This window comes from Anguilla anguilla, chromosome 5 (genome assembly GCF_013347855.1).
Source record: "Anguilla anguilla isolate fAngAng1 chromosome 5, fAngAng1.pri, whole genome shotgun sequence".
In the NCBI taxonomy this organism is placed as follows: domain Eukaryota; kingdom Metazoa; phylum Chordata; class Actinopteri; order Anguilliformes; family Anguillidae; genus Anguilla; species Anguilla anguilla.
Window position 1 is genome coordinate 52,870,862 of NC_049205.1, and position 18,398 is coordinate 52,889,259.

Consider the following 18,398-nt stretch of genomic DNA (forward strand, 5'->3'; position numbering starts at 1 on the left):
TTTTTTGTATTTTCCAGCATTAAATCAAGATGTGCCAAACTTTTCATAACCTTCCATCACATACATCTTAAAATGTGTAAGTCTTAAAGCAGGCACTGCGAGAGTCTTAGACAATCTTAACGACACAACGTAAGGAAGAAGCAGTTCCCTTTCACAGTCCTCGGTAAAGTGCTCAGGAATGTGGATGCAGACGCAGTCACATTTTTTCCTTGCTTTTCTTTGGGGGGGGGGAGGGGGGGCAGGGGCGTGGTCGCTGTGGTGCTGCACCACTCCAGCCCGTCTGTATGTGCCACACAGCCCAGCAGTGCTCTGGGAGAGAGCGGTACAGTGATCATCCACCCAGCCGTCCCTACACTGCCTTCTCAGTCCAGTCTCACCCGCTGAGGTCTTAATGGCGGCGATTGTGATGAGCCCAGAATGCCGAGGGGCCAAACGCGTTCCGGTCTGCCGAGCTGGAAAGAGCGGGAAAAGGCAGCTTTGGTGGCGTTACAATCGCTGGTCGCCGCGGTACGGCGTGGGGCGAGCGCGCTCCTTTTAAACGCTTCAGCCTCTTCAGCGGGACGTGAAGTTTTAAATTCCTTTACCTTACGGGAGACTTTCCTCCTCGCAGCTGAGTCTGTGTGGAAACTGTAAATCTTAATCAACTTCTGAGTCTTAAAGCTACGCTCTCCTTAAGTCTTAAGAGAAACTCGTTTTGTCCAAATAGAACAGGCAGCTAAGTTTCCCCGGAGAAAAACAGGTGAACACCCAGAGGTCACTGCACATGCGGTACCGCCAGCAGCCAGGACAGCATCACTCAATTTTACAACAAACAGTCCTTAAGGGTAGTTCAGTGTCATCTGTTGTGTTCGTGAGAAATACAATGTTTGTTACATTAAGTCTTAACTTTAACCTAAGTTTAAACTAAGATCAATTCTGACCCACTCGGCAACAACATAGCTTCCCTCAACTTCTTCTGTTTTATCCTGGAGAAATAATGTACGCGTTAGATTAGTTCCGTTCCACCGGGTGAACGTGCTGTAATATCGCATTATTCATTAATGTGGGGGGTAATAAATAGCTTCTCAACATTAAACCCACATCCCTGCCGAACAGGCCTGAAGGAGCGGTGTCCCTCTTTATCTCCTGAAGGGCACAAGGCCCCTTCCTCTGCGGCTTTTCCCTGGACCAGCCGACCAGCAGAGGCGGTCAGCGGTCAAGGCGGTCAGCAGCGAGGTGGTCAGCGCTCAAGGCTGTGCGATTTGGCATTGGGGCGCTTTGCCCCTCCTCCACTTGTGTAGCTGGGCCAGTCCAACACTTCCATCCCCGTCCAGCCCCCACATCCGCCCCCGTGCCCACGGCAACCCCTGCCCCAAGGGGCAGCCATCTGCTTTGGAGGGGCAGGAGAGATGGGGCTCTCCCCGGCACGCTGTCTCATTGTGCCCTCCCTCCGATGGGTCTCGGCTGGGCCCAGGCCTGGCCGGGCCAGCGAGATGCCGGCGAGCAGATGGAACAAGTACATCAAGCTGTGGGGGATTATTAAAATGACGGAGGAGTGGGTATCAGCTCAAATACGCCATTATTAATGTATGAATCCCCTTATTTTCCCTACGCCCTTGAACAGCCGCCCCCCCCCACCCCCACCCCCACCCCGTCCCCCACCCCCCCAGGAAACAGAGTGATTAGGAGATGTGTTTACCTGCCACGGCTGGCACTGATGATCACTGTATGATTTCCTGCATTTAAAAAAAATGGCACTGACGGCTTTCTCTATTCTCTTTCCTTTGTTTTCTAGTTTCCACTCGCTTAGAGCTTGTCAATCAAATTTTTTGAAACATACCCCACCCTTGCAAACAGGATAATCAGTTCCATCTCAATTCCATTTCCATGTTTTAATTTTTTTTTCTTTTCCGGGAAATGATTATGATTTGTTTTACTCTTTAAAACAAACTGAATTTTCTCCCCCTGTACACAGGCCAACAGTTCTAGGTGTGGTAGGTTGTGTTTATTCCGTTTGCTGGTCGATAGGTACGTGATTTGTCTGCTCTTAATGGCCATGCCAGGATGGAGGTTTGAGGAAAAAACGGCCGTTCGCGGGACTGAAACTTGATTGCGCTTGTATTACAAACAAACAATAAACAAACAAACAAAACAAAAAAAAAATAAGAAAAAAGTTAAACTCTCACAGAGACATTGTTTGATAAGTGTTATAAGCACTGGATATAAATGGTATTTTTTATCAATTCTGACTAATGTGAAGCTGTTGTATGAGAGCGAGCGAGAGAGCGAGAGAGAAAAAAACGGCATGAACAAAGTCACCAGTTTGGACTCATGTGGGCTCGTCTCACGGTTGCCAGATTTTGACTTGGTTTTTTTCTGTCTAGTTATTTTGTTTATTTATGCAAAAAAAAAAAAAAAAAAACATGTTATGAATGGACACTTTGTTTTAGCTCCACTGCTACCAGAGGGAAACTGTTCAGAACACCCGCCTAAAGGCTAACATAGCTGGTCAACTGAGATACACCGGACTCCAGAAATGCATTTTTATTGGTCAAGTATGTTTGTGTTGTATGTTGTATTTGAAGCTATATAGTGCATATAGACATTTTATTGTATTTATTAGCCAGTGGTGGCTCTAAAAAGTGTCAATACAGCATAATTAAAGGACAATCAGAAAATAAAGAAGAAAAACAGTGAGAACTGAACCCGATTTGGAGCTGAAAACAAGTTTCTTTTTTTGGTTTTGCATTTTTCTTCTAGAATTTACCATCTCATTGTAGAATTTTTTTGAAATTGTAAATATAACATAGGAAAATAGAATTCTATTTTTGTTCATGAATACTTAGTGAAGTATAAGTTATGTATTTGACTGTTTTTTTTTTTCTTTTTTTTACATCAGTGTATGTTGGTCTGTGTTATAGAAAAAAACTGACAAGTCACTGTACCTCATGTAGATGCTGAATTTAGAAATATGATGACAGAGAGCAGTATTGGACCTGTAGCTGAGATGGCTGGGCACCTCACTTGTTTGTGTTTCAATAACATATCTTACACTTTTTCAGCAAACAGTAGTCATTTACTGGCGTAAGACAATATTAGAGTCCAACTGATGTACTCTACCAGACTCTCGCTAATGCAAGTGAAAGGTATAGCATTTTATTCAGTGCAATTCTGCAGCAATGCAATGACTTTCACCATTATGCTTAAAGAGTGTTTGATCTTTCATTGCATTGGCTGGTGTACAAAACAAGCACTTAATGATTCAATTTTAAATCTATCTGTCTTTCTATCCATCCATCGATCCTATCTATCTACCTACCTATGTAAACTTAACACACATTCATTGTGTTGTGTTTTAACAGAGAACACATTGATAAATGACTTGATCTCATTTACTAAAATGGTCCAGTTGCATTTCAAGCCACAATTAAAACACCTTTGGTAGCTGTAAAATTGTGCCAAATTGGGAAAAATTGGACGGAACTATAGATAACAGAAATACAAAATTACATTTAGATTCTGGAGGTGCATTATTATTAATATTATTATTATTATTACAGAAACTGAGTGGGTAACTCTTTCTCTAACAGAGAAAGAGGCATCTTATTGAAAACACAAGTGAGGTTCTTGTTAAGCTTAGGTTATAGGGGACGTGCAAATATTTATTAGTTTGTGTGCTGCACATTGCAGAAATTTAGTGTGCATTCCCTGTCTGTCTGGTTTTGCTTTTCCTATTTGGCTTATTTTTAAAGAATTTTAATGTTTAATAAGTTAGCCCACCCAGTTTATTGACAAGCTTAGTCTGCTTTGCATTTCTGTGAACACACGAGCAGTCTTTGCCGTGTAATATCAAGGTAGATACAGAAGACAAGCCCGTGAGCTCTTACTACATAACTTATAATACTGTAACTATTTTCTTTTTCCTAACATTGGAATTTATGGTGTACATTGTGTGATTGGTCCGATTGTTTTCTGTGTTAATTTAATCAGCACAATTCACTGACATGCTGGACTGATATGCTAGCTGCTGTTCACAAGCATCAATTTTGCTGTTGGGAGGGCAACCCCCCCCCTCCCCGCCCACCCTGCCCCCTGCTGTTGTATCAATGGTACTTTACTTTCTTTTTTAATTGTTATGTTATTCAAGCGTGTGGCTCCTCTGTCAACGTAGGGCTGCTGGGGTTTTTTTTTTTTTCCAGTCTGCTTGCAGGCTCCTACAAGCAAGTTCTCTTTGTAGAAATACTTCTCTCAGCAGGGCAGTATGCCCATGGCAGATATCGTAGGGCGTTACTAGAGATAATAAAATAGTGTCTGTTGCTGCTTTGAAGAAAAAAAAAAGTTTTACGTCTGAAAATGTAAATAGTTTATCAGAATATCTTGTACAGTCCAGTGTAAAGTTTTTAATTGAACTTAAAAGGTTGCCATCACATTTGTGTTCACATTCTTTTTACAGTACAAAAAGACAGCTATTTGCTAAGGTTATTATTGTTTAAAAAACAGAGAAAAAAGGGGTACTAAAAAACTTTGTATTTTTTTTTTTTGTTTTTGCTTCGCTTCAAAATGTAAACCAGCAGAGTCATTGTTTCCATGTGCAGTATTGATGTGAGCTATAAAAACTAAAGGTAAAATCATTTTACAGTGGTACACGCAGAGACCAGTCTTCTCTGTTTTTTTGGTAGTATTAATAAATCAAAGACGATACACTGGTTGACTGACAAAACCTGATGTATTTAGGCACCTTAGTCATATGTACAAATCCTTTGGTATTTTCCCCCCACAGGAATGATATGTATATGTTATTTTTTTGGCATATTGTAATGTAGCATCATTCGTTGGTGTACCTAATCAGTAACATGGTGGAGGTAGGGGGCAGGTGTGGGGAGGGTTTGTGTGGCTGCCTGTTTAAGCTCATTTACCTCAAGTTTCCTCCTTTTCCTACAAAGAAAAACACGACAAACAACAAACAACAGAATTGTCTCACCATCACTCCATCTTTTGTACTGCTGTTGACACTTACAAAATTAAAGAGAAATTTTGTTTTAAGGTGTTGGTGGTTGTTTGTTCCTGCACATTGTTAGCAAAAGTCATGTGTGTAAGTGTGATTTGAATAAATCAATAAAATCAATACAAGACTGTGGTTTGGATTCAATCAACATTTGTCCTTAAGTTGGACTCTCAAATGTAAGTTTGTATTTTCTTTTTCCTTATAAATAAAGTTTGGCGAGTTCGACAAAGGGAATTTAAAAATATTTGTTTGCATTGACAAAAAGTAACACTTGTATTTGTTTGCGAGTTAAAATTTAGGACAAAGGATGATTGAATCCAGGCCTAGGAGGCATTAAGGCAGTCTCTTGCCACCTTGAACATGTTACAGTAACTTTTTGTATAGTAGTTTGTAATCCTGCCACTTTACATTTTTGACCAAGGAATATTAGTGTAGATTTAAACCCTGTGAAGCTGAATGTGATTGAATTGCATACATTTGGAGAGAGTGCCATCAGGAGTCTGGCAGACTCGAACTAGCAGAGAAAGGCAATCTTAAATTTTTTTGTGCCTGGCAAACATGAGCATTGCATGCAAAATGGCAGACCTGGTGGAATATTAACTTGAGACACTGACTTATTATACACCTCCTACTCGGCTACTCTCATATGTGACACTGTCAGAATAATGTTAACAATAAAGTAACTGCTCATATAATTAATTCCCCTGACACAGTAAATATTTCTAAATAACATTTTTCATTTAACGCAGCATACATAATTTAGAATAAATAATTATATGAAAACTATTCTTATTTTATCATAACTTTTGAGGCAATATCTTTCACACCCTATGTGTAATGTGGTTTTTTTTTTTTACACATTAAAAATTTATTTTGGGGCCTTATTAAATGTACTTTATCCATAGCCTCTGCATGTGTTTTTTATAATGACATATACACTTACCTAGTTAAGGCTATGCTAATGTGATACTTTAGGTTGAAATTTTAATCAAATGCTGAATGTATGCTCACCATTACATGAACACACACACATGTGCACACAGGTACACATATATTCACACACCCACACATGCACTCAGATGGAACAGAATCTTAAATAATATTTAATGCCAGCTCCTTCCATTTCAACTATGTAGTTATAAATCATTTATTTATAATAAGTGCTGACATTTTTAATGTACTGAATCTTAAATGTGAATAATTGCCAGGTAAGAAAATTGAAATGAATCTTCAGCATATTTTTTATTATCGTGCAACAGATGGTATCATAGAAACATAAATGTACCTACCAAATTAGCACTTATGAAAACTTGTCCCAAAAATGCATCCTAAAATATCTTATAAACATACAGAACTAGTGCTGTGAAATTGTAATTTTTTGTGGGATATAAAAGCTTGTAGGCCTACACTGAAATTTATCTGCCTATTTCTGTCTGAGATATGGGCCCGCAAAGTCAATTTAAGTGGAAATTTGTGCACCTAGGCAGTTTTAGCACATTAAACTTGAGTGCGTAACAGGCGTGAAGGGGAGCAAGATACACACATGGCGTGGAGTTTGAGGGTGTGTCCATGTCAGTCTGAGATGAGCGCCTTGAGTTAAGCATGTTTCATTCATGAGTAATAAACACCGAAAAGGTGGAATATCTGGTATACCCCATCTGGGAATGCTGCATATAACTACAATGCAATTCAATAGCCTACTGTTTAGAAAGGTGTGTAGGCTACTAAAGGACACTGTTAGACCATTACCGTGACCTGTCTAACTAGATTCAAATGTTTAATATAGTAGCAATGGAATTACTTTCATGTCGTTATTTGTTTAATACATTTACATAAAATTTGTTTAATCAAATTAACTCTAGTTTTGTATCTAGAATAAAATCAGCAAAACTTGCCATTGGGATTGAAATTCGGTTAGTTAGGCTATATTCACAGTCTTACATGTAGAATTCCAGGGCTCTTGTTTTCGTCAAGCCGTGGGCGTGAACTGAGCAACTTTAACTTTGTTCAATGCGCGAAATCATCTTTGGATCGCAGACAAGTCGGTGCGCACAAGGCTGGTCGGATTACTGCTTGGAACAAGCGTTTACCTTTGATTAAATAACGTTTTAGCAGGTTAAGTCTTACAAGTCTGAATAGGGCTCAATGTGAACGTTTTATGGGCCTTACCTGTGTTGTGAAATAAGCAGCCGCCGGCGAGCCCTTCAATGAGTGAAGCAAACGCATATTTAGCCTATGCTACTAGTACTGGTGGTCTGAAAACTAGTTACAAACCTCAGGAATTTTACTTAAGCTACCGCCCTCATTGAGTGATAAAAAAATCTACATTTCTTATTGACTATTTTAACGTCCCATCAATTATTAAAAAATAAATTGATTTTATTTAGTGATCGGGTTGCAACCGAAGTTATTTTCTTTTCTCAGATTGAAAGAATGCCACCAGAAGGCGTGTCCTCAGGTAGGCCGCAGTGCTTGTACACCTTCCAAATCATCCCCGTAAACTGACATGTTTTTCCTTAAGAATATTACAAAATGTCAAAATTCTTTTAAAGTCGATGTAGCTTTGGATAATGTCTGGCCGCCACTGTTTATTTTTGTCAAGTGGATTGAATAGCTGCAGTGGAGTATCTTGCTGAGTATTGGGGCAAGATGCTGCATGTTTGCCAATAAAGTTAGCTAGCTGAATGTTGTTTATTGAATCTAGCCTATGTGAACAGACGAGCAGTGAAACGAAACGATTGTAAACATATAAAAATACAAAAATGGGGCAGAGCTGAACATTAACTTTTAGGAATGGCGACTGAAAGATTGAAATTATGTGTGGAATTTACCCTGTTACCATTCGACATTTTAACGTGTAGCATACGCTACTACGCTACCACACCACCATCTTAGCTGAGACAACATTATTGTCGCACAAGCACAGGACCATGAAGCGTTTTTTTCGGAACGAGACGTAGTACACTGTCCTGAGTGAACTTCTCTTTCATTAGACGGAGAGTTCTAAATGCCGGTCACAGCTACCTCTGTCCTAAGGTAGGTCGCCAAAGGAATAATGATAATAAACCTTTTAAGTAATTACGGCATTCATGGATACAATGAATAGGTAACCATGTTCTATAAAACAAATAACCAAATATTGCTGTAGGCCTACAGTTAGGCTAAGTTTACATCGTTTTCAGTCTTGCTTCGGTGTAATACAGTCCGCATTCACAATTAACAGCAACATTAGTATTATTGCAGCCCAACATTCTGTGTAAATCAAATAGCTCTCTGGAGTTTTTTGTGGATACTTAGGCCACTTTTATATTGTTTTATTGATTATGATATGCCCTGCAGAACTGTAGTTCTTGTTCATCCTTGATTTTCGGAGAGTGGACTTTGAAAGGACTTGGTGCTTAGGTAGGGGTGGGAACTGTGTTTGTGGACGGATACAGTTGCCTACAGGTAGGTGAGGACTTCATTACAGAAACAGTTGGCGAATATGAAATTGGCTCTTTTATGTTGGTTGACTGTTGTTTTATTGACCTATAAACTAAGCCAACACATAGTTACGCATAATTGATGTTCAGAATAAAACAGTGGGCATGCAGTTACTGTGGCTAATTTAATGTGTGCAACACAGTCAATGGGAAGTTCTTATTCAGTGGGGAAAACAACTATATTTGTTTACTGAAAAGTGACTGCTAGAGTTTATTCTGGTAAATAACCTGTTTTGGCTAGACCGCAACAGCGGGGCCAGCCCTATAAATGTGAATGTCTGTGACTGAGTGACTGAGTGATGAAGTTACACCACGCATGTCTGTGACTGAGTGATGAAGTTACACCATTGGTCGGCCGGTTCGGTCCAGCCGTGTACTAGGTTTTGACCTGGTCTTGTTTGATTAGAGTTAACATTGGTCTGTTCACAAATGGTCAGTCAGCCAAGTCACTTGTGATACACCACCAGGAATGGAGAAGGAAACAGCCCAGAATATTTGGCAAGACACAAGAATAACATTGACAATACAAATCTGTGTCAAATTTAAGGGTGCTTAGGAGACGGTGAGCAGACGCTACATTTCAGAGAGATAGGCGGAAGAAACAGGTGAAAAACCAATCTTCAGCTCTCGACTCCTGTCTCCTGCCAGCTGCGCAGAGGCCTACAGGGTGCAGTTTGCTCCATTTTGATGAGTAGTTTTCAAAATATACGAGAAGGCAACGGAAAAAAATATAGACGTGGTATGATTTAGTTTCCAGACCGAAACTGAAGTATTCTGTTCCGTCAGCCTTCTTGGACAACAGAAGACAATGAGTTGTCCTTGGTTTCATTGAAAAACACGTTCTATTAATATATTTCTTAACATACCCCCGAAGTAAATCTTTCACTCACCAAACATCGCTCGATTTACCTTTAAATCATTTGCCCTTCTGTTCCATGTTTGATATGGATTCAGGAAAGTGTGTTGCTGCTAGTCTGTAGTTTACATGTAAAGCAGCTCTTTTTGAGAACCTGTGATACAGCAGAGGTGGAAGACTCATAATTATGAACTGATCAGTCAATTGACTGGAGTATGAACCAAAGATAATAGGATGGGAACGACAATCCTGGGGACGAAAACTGACACAAGCTCCACCAATCAGAGTGTACATTGTTAACAACAAATATAACAGTAATTGGTGGACTCTCTTTATGAGGTCCAATCAAAGTATTACATTTTTTTTAAATTGTGTATTCTGTCACTTTCAAAGTTGGAAGATTTCAGGGTTTAAATGACCTCCATTCCAGATGTTTATGAGGCTTTAAGAATGTTCTTAACTGAATTAAATTATCCATCAGGTAATTAATATAATTTTGTCATATTAGAATGTCCTTAAAATTATTTATAAAATCTGTAATCCTTTTCTCCACCTCCCTGTGGATCTTCCATGCAGGGCACAAGTGTGACATGGATTTTGGAGTCCCCACCCACCAGCCCCCTTCCCAGCTGTCTCTCATGCCCCTCTCACCCCGTGGAGTTCATCCGGGGCCCCCCCGTGGACAGGCCACGCCCGGCGTACAGAGGGGACGGCGAGGCCCAGGTGCTTCTGGGAGTGAAGAGCCGTGACCTACAGCAGGTAAAGGGGCAGATCCTGAAGCCCAGAGTGCGTCATGGCCACTGCTGCCATGACGACGGTGGAAAATGAAAGGCCGCAAAACAGCGGGCATTTGCTCATCTTTCAGACTCTAGCCACACCCCCCCCCCCCCCCCCCCCCCCCCCCCCCCCCCATGTCCCATCACTGCTGGTACTGCGGCCATAATCTTTCAGCTACGCTGCCGGACTTGGGACTTCAAGCGCAATGCCTTTTCAAGTTGGCCTCCAGCTTTTGTGACAAACAGTGAAGATTTTAGTTTTAATCCCTTTAAATTTTATTCCACTGTTATTATATTAACATAATAATAATGCAGAAACTTAAAAAAAATTAAACTGCATTAAATAAGTAAAATAATAAGTAATAATAAGTACTTAATAATAATGGGTTACATTGATATACAGCCTTTCACAGTGTTACTTATGCTTTTTGTGGAGGAGAATCTGGCAGGGTTTGGTTTTGAAGACTCATATTGGGGGTGGGGGTGGAGGTGGGGGATGGTATTTGGGGCTGATGAATGATTTATCCTTTATAAAATAAGGCAGTTGCTCTCCATTCTTACCTTTGTTTCCAGCACGTAGGAAAGTAAAGACACGTTCTCCAACGGGACCCTCAGAACATTTTATACGGTCATTTAAATGTGTCTTTTGTTCTTGTCATCAGTCGTTTGTCTTGTTTTGCTAGCGTGTGCAGTACGCTGCTTCACTTCAGATCCCATGAGTATGTGGCAAAAAAAGAAGAAAAACAGATTTTAACGGCAGCGTCTATAATAGGCGCCTGTGTTCGCTTCGTCCAGCTCAAGCTCCACGCAGTTGATGGAAAATGAGACGTACTGTATGCTGGTGATACGCCGTAAATCTTATCTCGATTCACAAAGCAGCGGCATTGGCAGTGGCAGGGCCTGCTAAATGAGTCCAATGCGGACCTGTTTTATGCGCTGCGTGATACGTTTACGTTACCTGTTCCGCCGTCGTTTTAATTCCGTGAAATAAGTCAGAATTTACGCGTAGCGTTTTTATATTTTGTTTTATTTTGACGTCGCGAGCTAACGCATTGCTGTCATATTTGCTGGAAAGATGGTATTCCGGTGAAAGATGATGCAAATTTAAGCCTGCTCTGTTTTGGATGAGCTGTCACAGTGTTATAGCGGAGAGACTTCAGGTGTTTTGGGGTGAGGGTAATAATTAATACGCCTTTTCTGCGTGCCCCGTTTTCGGCAGACCTTACGGATAGACATAGGGAGGGCGTTTCGCAAGACAATATTTCACTGTTCTGGAGCTCCTTGCCTACGTCTGATCTCCGCGCCATTGCCAGAATCTAATGAATCAGTGAGGGAGAGCTGTCCTCCTGAACCCAGCTGCCATTTATCTGATTTTCTCATTAGGCTTGACTCACGACTTTATTGTACAGCATTTGGCACCGGTACAGCGGTACAGTAGCGCGCTTCGGAGCAGTGCTTGAACGGGCTCACTACAGTTTTTATGTAGCTTCTGTGTGCGTACGGCTCTGTATTTCAGATGCCTGAAGCATGTGGAATAACAGCGACAACAGCAACAAAAACTAGGTACATTGTTAATTGAACGTATCTGTAATTGCAGTTCTGTGAATTCATAATTGCTTTGTTTTATGAATTACAGTGATAAAATAATATTTTATGATAATGTATAAGGACAGTGTGTATTATTGAGAAGATTTATGCTATTGCATGCATCTTCTTGGGTTTCTGCTTCTCTGGCACTTTTAGAGAATTTGAGATAAGCTCTATTTTTAATGTGGATTACTGCAGTGAGGTGTTGGCATGGTGGAATGTGAGATTTTATGTAAACCAACGGTGCATTCTTTCTGTTTGGTTGGGACCCAAACAGAGCGGTTAGCTAACAATCCCAGAGAATCACGCTGAAGAGAGAACAGACTCAGAAGTCAGAAAGTCTGGATGTGCGGTACAGGTGTGAGACTCCCGAATTGGCAGCCGTAAGAGGAAATGTTTTTTTGGGAGACGTTAACTTGAGATCTTGGATGGGTAACGGCTCTGAGATATTGGACAAGGAGAACAGCGCGCATATATAAAGCTGGCCGGGGCCCAGAGCCATTTTTTAATCCGCCGAGGTGAAGGACTTAAGGAATCTGGCTATTTTCACAGATGGTTTAAAATAGATTAGTGTGGAGCACCAGCTCCCGGAGACGAGAAGGCCCACCAGGAACTCTGTCCTTCTGCCAGCACGCTTAGCCGTGACGCCGAAGTGCCTTCCAAAAGTCCTGCAAGGTTAAACTCAAACTTTATAATCCTAAAACACCCCCCCCCCAACCCCTCAACCCTCCCTTCCCTGCCCCTCCCCTCTGCTGCGTATTATTCTCAGTGTCTCTCATTGGCCAGGATTCCTTCAACATCTGTCCTTAACTTTTACTAAAAGCAAGTGTTGTCTTTCTTTTTCCTTCACGAAAAGCAGTTTGCCGAAATGTACCTTGTCACTCTGTGTTTGTAAAGAAAACACAGTATCACTTGCATTTAACAGTAATTCAATAAGTTCGGGAGAAATGTCGACTGAATCTAGGCCATGGGCCTTGTGTGCCTTGTACGTTCTTGTTATTTCAGTGCTTTATTATGTCATGGACCTTCCCAGAATTCACCATAAATTTGCTTTCTGATTTCCTGTTACCACTCTGTTCAGGAAAACAGAAAATTGACTTTTTTAAATTCTGTTTTTCCTGGACTATACTCCCAGGCCAGCAGCTTGCTTCCTCCACCCTACAGAAGGACCTCATCCCTACCTGAAGGATTTGTTTTTTTTTTTTTGGAAGCCTAATAGCTGTGATTTCCTGAAACATTTTCCAGATTGTTCAGGTGCTTTATGTGTCGAGCTTGTGTAAGAGCTTCTTATCTGAAACGAAATTCCTGTCTTCAGTTTTTCCCGTCCGCATCGATGGTGCCACTGTCACAGGGGGAGCCAGCCAGTTGGCTCACTGGGCCATCTTCTCATTTTGTAATTCAGACCCGCCTCTCAATGCCGGCTAGTAGGTGTGGAATGCCGTGGACTAAGCTAGGGAAGTGAAAGGGTGAAAAAAGACGATGAGCAGCTGAGGGATCGGCACAGCGTAAGGTGTAAACCAAACCCCCGCCTCAGACCCCCCCGAGCCCCAGAGACGTGACTGCAGGGAAGCTGAAAGGATCCATCTCTGAGTCAATGTGGCAACACAAAGCGAACGGAGGTCGAAGGTCATTGTGTTTGCGTTCACATTTTTTCTTGCCAGTGCACGGCTGTAAGAGAATCACCTCCTTTTTTTTTTTTTTTTTTTTCCTTTCTTGAGTGTGTGTGTGTGCTTGTGTGTGTGGGGTTGGTAGTCGAGACATTTTTAACAGCAGGAATAGTTCTTTTTTTCTACTTCAGAAGTGACACATCCTCCGGCTTGGGGCCAAACCCTCCTGGATGCATCCCATCGTACGCTGGTGTCCAAATAAAGTGATGTCAGCCCGCAACAGGATGCCGTTTATCACTTGTTCTGCCACTGATGAACGGTGTAGTCTCCATGGTCAACATCGGTCTCGGATATATCTCTCCCCCCCCCCCCCCCCCCCCCCCCCCCCCCCCCTTAATTAGTGTTTTATTGAGCGGTCTCAAATGCGTAACGTGCGCTGCTGAGACACAGAAAGTATGGTTATACTAAACGGTCCTTGTAGCAAAATCATTTGCAGGGGGGCTGAAAGTGGCAGATTTGGGGGTGGAGTAGTCGCTGCCACCGCTCGGCTCTAGTCTAGAGCCGGAATGTCGGCAGCAGCTGCGGATTGGAGCGGACTCGACTCGGACTGCCTCTGAGCACTTTCATAAAATGGAAGGTGTGCCATTGAGAAAAGCTGCTCTGCGTATGTCTCATAACGTTCTTGGAGCAGTTTTTTTTCTTCAGTGTTTGCATTTATATTCATCTTATTCTATATAGCTGGGTTGTCATGGTTTGTTCTTGAGGTTTTCCCTGCCTTGCTCCTTTTATAAAACTGATATAAAAATTTGTGAAACTAAACAACAGATAAATAGGAAAAATATACATGTAAATCTAATATCGGATAAACTGTATGTTTATTGTGAAAGACCATCTTGTACTTCTCTTCCCTCCTGTTGTTGACTGCAGGCTTGGTGAATGAGTGAGACATTGCCTGGCTGGTTAGTTCTTTTTTTATAAAATTGTTTCAGTGTTCGCCACGTAATAGAGCGGGATCAAGGTGAATGCGGCACAGAGACCACAGTTCGTTGAGGGCGTTTATTTGCTGCCTGAAGATTTGTTGTGGAAACGATCACGTCTTTGGTCTCTTAATTATGCTGAAAATATTTCAGCTGAGCTTGGTGGTGCATGTGATTGCTAAATAAACATCTGAAAAATTTTCACATGAGATATATATATATGTATATATATATATATTACAGAAAATGTAATTTTCCATATTGTTTCACCTCGTTGCTTGTCCTTGGTGTATTTATCTCTCAAAGCCATCAGCTGCATTTCCAGTGTGGAAGAATGAATGCATAATGGAGGTTTAAAAGCATGTTGACTCTCCCTCTGGCTTTTCGAATTTAACAAAATAAAGGTGCCGACACAGGCGTGTAATCCCCTCGAACCCATTGCTCAGCTTTCTCATGCGTGCGCCAATTACTCAACTGCGCCTTTATGAATATGTAAATATCGCTAGAATGGCTCATTTATTTAGTTATCCCTGCATTTCTCAGGAATCCAGGATGTTTCTAGTGCCGCTCCTCGATAGATCAGTAGTCTGTCGACAGAGAGAAATGGAAGTCATCACCCAAAAAGACAGCTGTTTTCAAATTCATCTCCCTAGAGTGTTTGCTACTACCTCCTTATTTGAAAAAGTTCACACCACAGACACACTGTTTAAATAGCTTCCAGAGTGGTTTTCTTGTAGCTCCAGGTTGCGGTTGTGTAACTCCCAAGTGTTTTCTTTCCTGTGCCATGCTTCTGTGAATCTGCCGTTTTCATTTCCATTTGCTTGGCACGTATCGTGCTTTCGACTGAACTCCTTACTTGGGATGCATTCGCACTGTAGATAAAGCGTTTAAGATGTTTGCTTTATTGAAAACCTAAGCTCCGGTAATGTTAAAGTAAGCTTTAAGGTGCTCAAGTCCTGAGCCCCTGTACATGGGGAACTGCCCAAGGCGCTCTTCGAACCGATGCGCTTCGGTCTCCGCAGTCTTCCCATGAGCCTTTTGCCCATGTCGGCCCAGTCGGTTCAGACTGACTGTTCAGCAGGGCTGCGGTGGGTGGAATGGAGATTTGGAGATAATGGGGAACAAGGCCTTTCAGGAACCTGTGAGCTCTAGAGTCAGGCCAGAGCACGGCTTGCAAATTCAACGCCGAGCACCCTATCCCACCCCCCCGCCCCGCCGCTAGCTGAACTGCTTAATATTACAGAAAGGAACATCTGCTCCGTGTGTTTGCTTTTGCCTTTGCCATATCTTCGGGCCAATCTGGTGTTCCTTTTTTGAACATAGGATCATGCCACATGGCCGGCCCTTGTACAGATATGCATTTTTAATGTGTTATATACTTACACGTATTGGTATAATTATCTTTGATAATAAATCAGGTTCAAAGGCTTCTGGGGGAACAGCGAGCAGCACCTTGGTGTCACACTGACCAGCGGACCTGCAGCTTGCCCTGGGTCTGCCAGGCTCCTGATCTGTTGATCTGGGGTGGCGGGGGAGGAAAGGAGGGGTGCTCTATGGATTTTTAATTTGCCCCTTATTAACTCGCTGCCATTTCTAGTCGCCTACCACGTAGGCCGTAGTTTTCTGGCAGAGGCGCGTTCCAGGACCATGAATTTAACATGAAAGCGCGCGAGAGCGTAGCCCTTCTGGGGAATCGAGGCGCGCTGGGGTACCTCCAGGAATCCCGCCGCACTTTGTCACGGTCCCCCCCGCCCCCGCCATGTTTACTTGGAATATATTAATGTAAGTGGCATTGGGATGCCTGCACTGTAAACACGGGCTTGCTCAAAGGCAAGCTGTCTGGGGACCCGGCAGACCGTAAATACAAAGAGGAGGGGTTCAGATAAAGTCAGTGTGCCATCATAATAACGTACTGTACTGCTTTACTGTTCAAAAGTGCTGCAGTGAATCGTTCAGCTACCAGTATTTTAAATAAAATGGTGTTTGTTTTGTATAGTGCAGCAGGTAGGGCCGTGGCTGCTTTAAACAGTGTAATTAACCTGCACAGCTCCCAGGCCCAGCGTGGTGTTTCAGCTGAGCCGTCGTGGCACCCCGGCCACCACGACGTACAGAACCTTCCAGAAACGTCTCTGCCTTGGCATTAGCACTGTCAGTCATTATGAATGCACGTTTATTTTTTTTGTCACCGGATACAGCTACAGCAGCCGACACTGCGCTCCTGTCCTTCTCGAGTGCACGCAGGCAGCTGTGCATTTTACTTCAGAAAGCTGCTGTGATCATCTTTCATGCTCTCTCACCTTTGTGTTTGAATAGGGATAATGTGAAAGATTAACACTGAGCACGCTCTGTGTCTACTGTATGGCCAGCAGCTGCACCTGGTAAGAGTGAAGCATTGCTGTCTGGTATAGGTAGAGAGCTATGGGAAACACACAAACTTTGTGATTAACGGAGTTCATGCAGGCTCTGTGCTGACAAGCCCTGTTGTGAGCGTTTGGAAGAGAGTCTGTTCTCTGGCATAGTCTCTGAAGACAAGGCTCTGAAGTGTGGTAAAACATAAAATATCACACACAGGCAGAAACTCATGAGATCTGTCCTGAGCTTCCACAAGTTTAGCATGTTCTTCACTTAACAAATAGTAAAATCGTCTTCTATTCAAGCACGTTTATAAAGAGTTTTGATTTGGATAATCACCATGCAGCCATACAGATGCATTACTTACATATATGAAAGAGACAGAGTGTGAGAGAGAGAGCGAGCCGGTGGGGGGAACAGAATGATCTCGCAGGTTTTTCTTTGTTGGAGCCAGGAGGCTGTGGCATTTGATTTGTGTGTGTGGGTGCCGTGGGCAGGGCAGGGAAGGAGAGCCCACTGTGTTGACAGAGAGCAGTGGCCCGACGGAGCCGGTGGCCATATCTGTCACACGTTCGCCAGAACTTGGTTTCACACCCAGGAACTTTGGATGAGAGCCTCACCACCTCTCTGTCCCACTCTCTCTGTTTCTCTCTCTCTCTCTCTCTACCCGTCTTTCTCTTCCTCCTCTCGTTCTCGTTCAGACTCCAGTTAGAAAGATTGACACACTAATAAACTGATGTTAATTAGACTTACTTTGAAATTCCTCTTTTCTGTTCCCTCCATCTAGGCGTTGTGGAACTGGTGGCTTATTAAATCATTTGCTGCTCTTGGGTGATCTCCTTTTGAAAACAGAGCCTGACCCTCAGGGCACAATTTATTTTTATTTCAAAAATGATTTTTACCAGCAAATTTTGCTTTAGTTCAAGAGAATTATAAATCATGATTACACAGGCAGACACTTCAAACATTTTGTTTTAAAAAAAGAATCTCTGCTCGATGAGGCATCAAAGGGGATGCTCAGCCTGATGACTATAATACTGGCTTGCATCCATTAATACATTAAACTTGGGCATGCTAATATTATTAAAATGCCTCTTAAACTGTGAGAGATAACTGTCATTACACGGCTGTGTTACAAGCAGAAGCAAGCACACTGTCAATATTGTATTTACCCCATTAATATGTTTTTATATTAATGAGTTAAATGAGATGTTTTCTAATCGTATGGGAACTTAAAAGTAATCAGTTTACCTCACGCTCACAGAAGTTAATGATTGTATGCTAAGGGAAATGTAAAGGTGAAACAAATGTTAGAAATGACATATTTTAGTAAGATGAAAGAGGAAGTGTTTTAATGAAAATTCACCTTGGATGTACTCCACTTTTTACAAGTGCGACCAGTTTGCAAAAAATGTATGTATTAAATAAATAAATCAGGATGTATGGAATCATCTTTCACAATTGTTATGGAGTTATTGGTCCATTTATGCTTGGGTCATTGGTAAATGTAATTGTTTTGATACCTCATGTTAGTGATCTTTGTCTTGCCATAAAAAAGATCAAACACTTTAAAATGCATGGCCAAAGTTTGCAAGGAAAAAAAAAACATGGTATTTTATTAGCAAGTTTCCAGTTCACACTCCCATCTTTCTCTGAAAGACATACAGAGTTCTGTAGTTAAATTTTATTTTTTATTTAATTCAATTTCAAAAGGTAAGCTTTGCATTCAAATCTAAAGAAAAAAGATAAATGGAAAAAAGCCCATTTGCCGCTTGCT

At 41.9% G+C, this 18,398-nt stretch overlaps 1 long non-coding RNA gene across 2 annotated transcripts in view; it reads left to right on the forward strand.

Moving 5' to 3' along the window:
- Positions 1-6,953: 6,953 nt before the first annotated feature.
- Positions 6,954-18,398, forward strand: part of LOC118227149 — a 44,547-nt gene continuing 33,102 nt past the window's right edge. Inside the window, exons 1-3 of one of the 2 annotated variants that reach the window (XR_004765182.1) lie at positions 6,954-7,442; positions 7,978-8,020; positions 9,899-10,203. This is a non-coding gene — a long non-coding RNA (uncharacterized LOC118227149). Of the gene's footprint in view, positions 7,443-7,911; positions 8,021-9,898; positions 10,204-18,398 lie in introns of those variants that run through there. The other variant, XR_004765183.1, reaches the window with a different exon arrangement.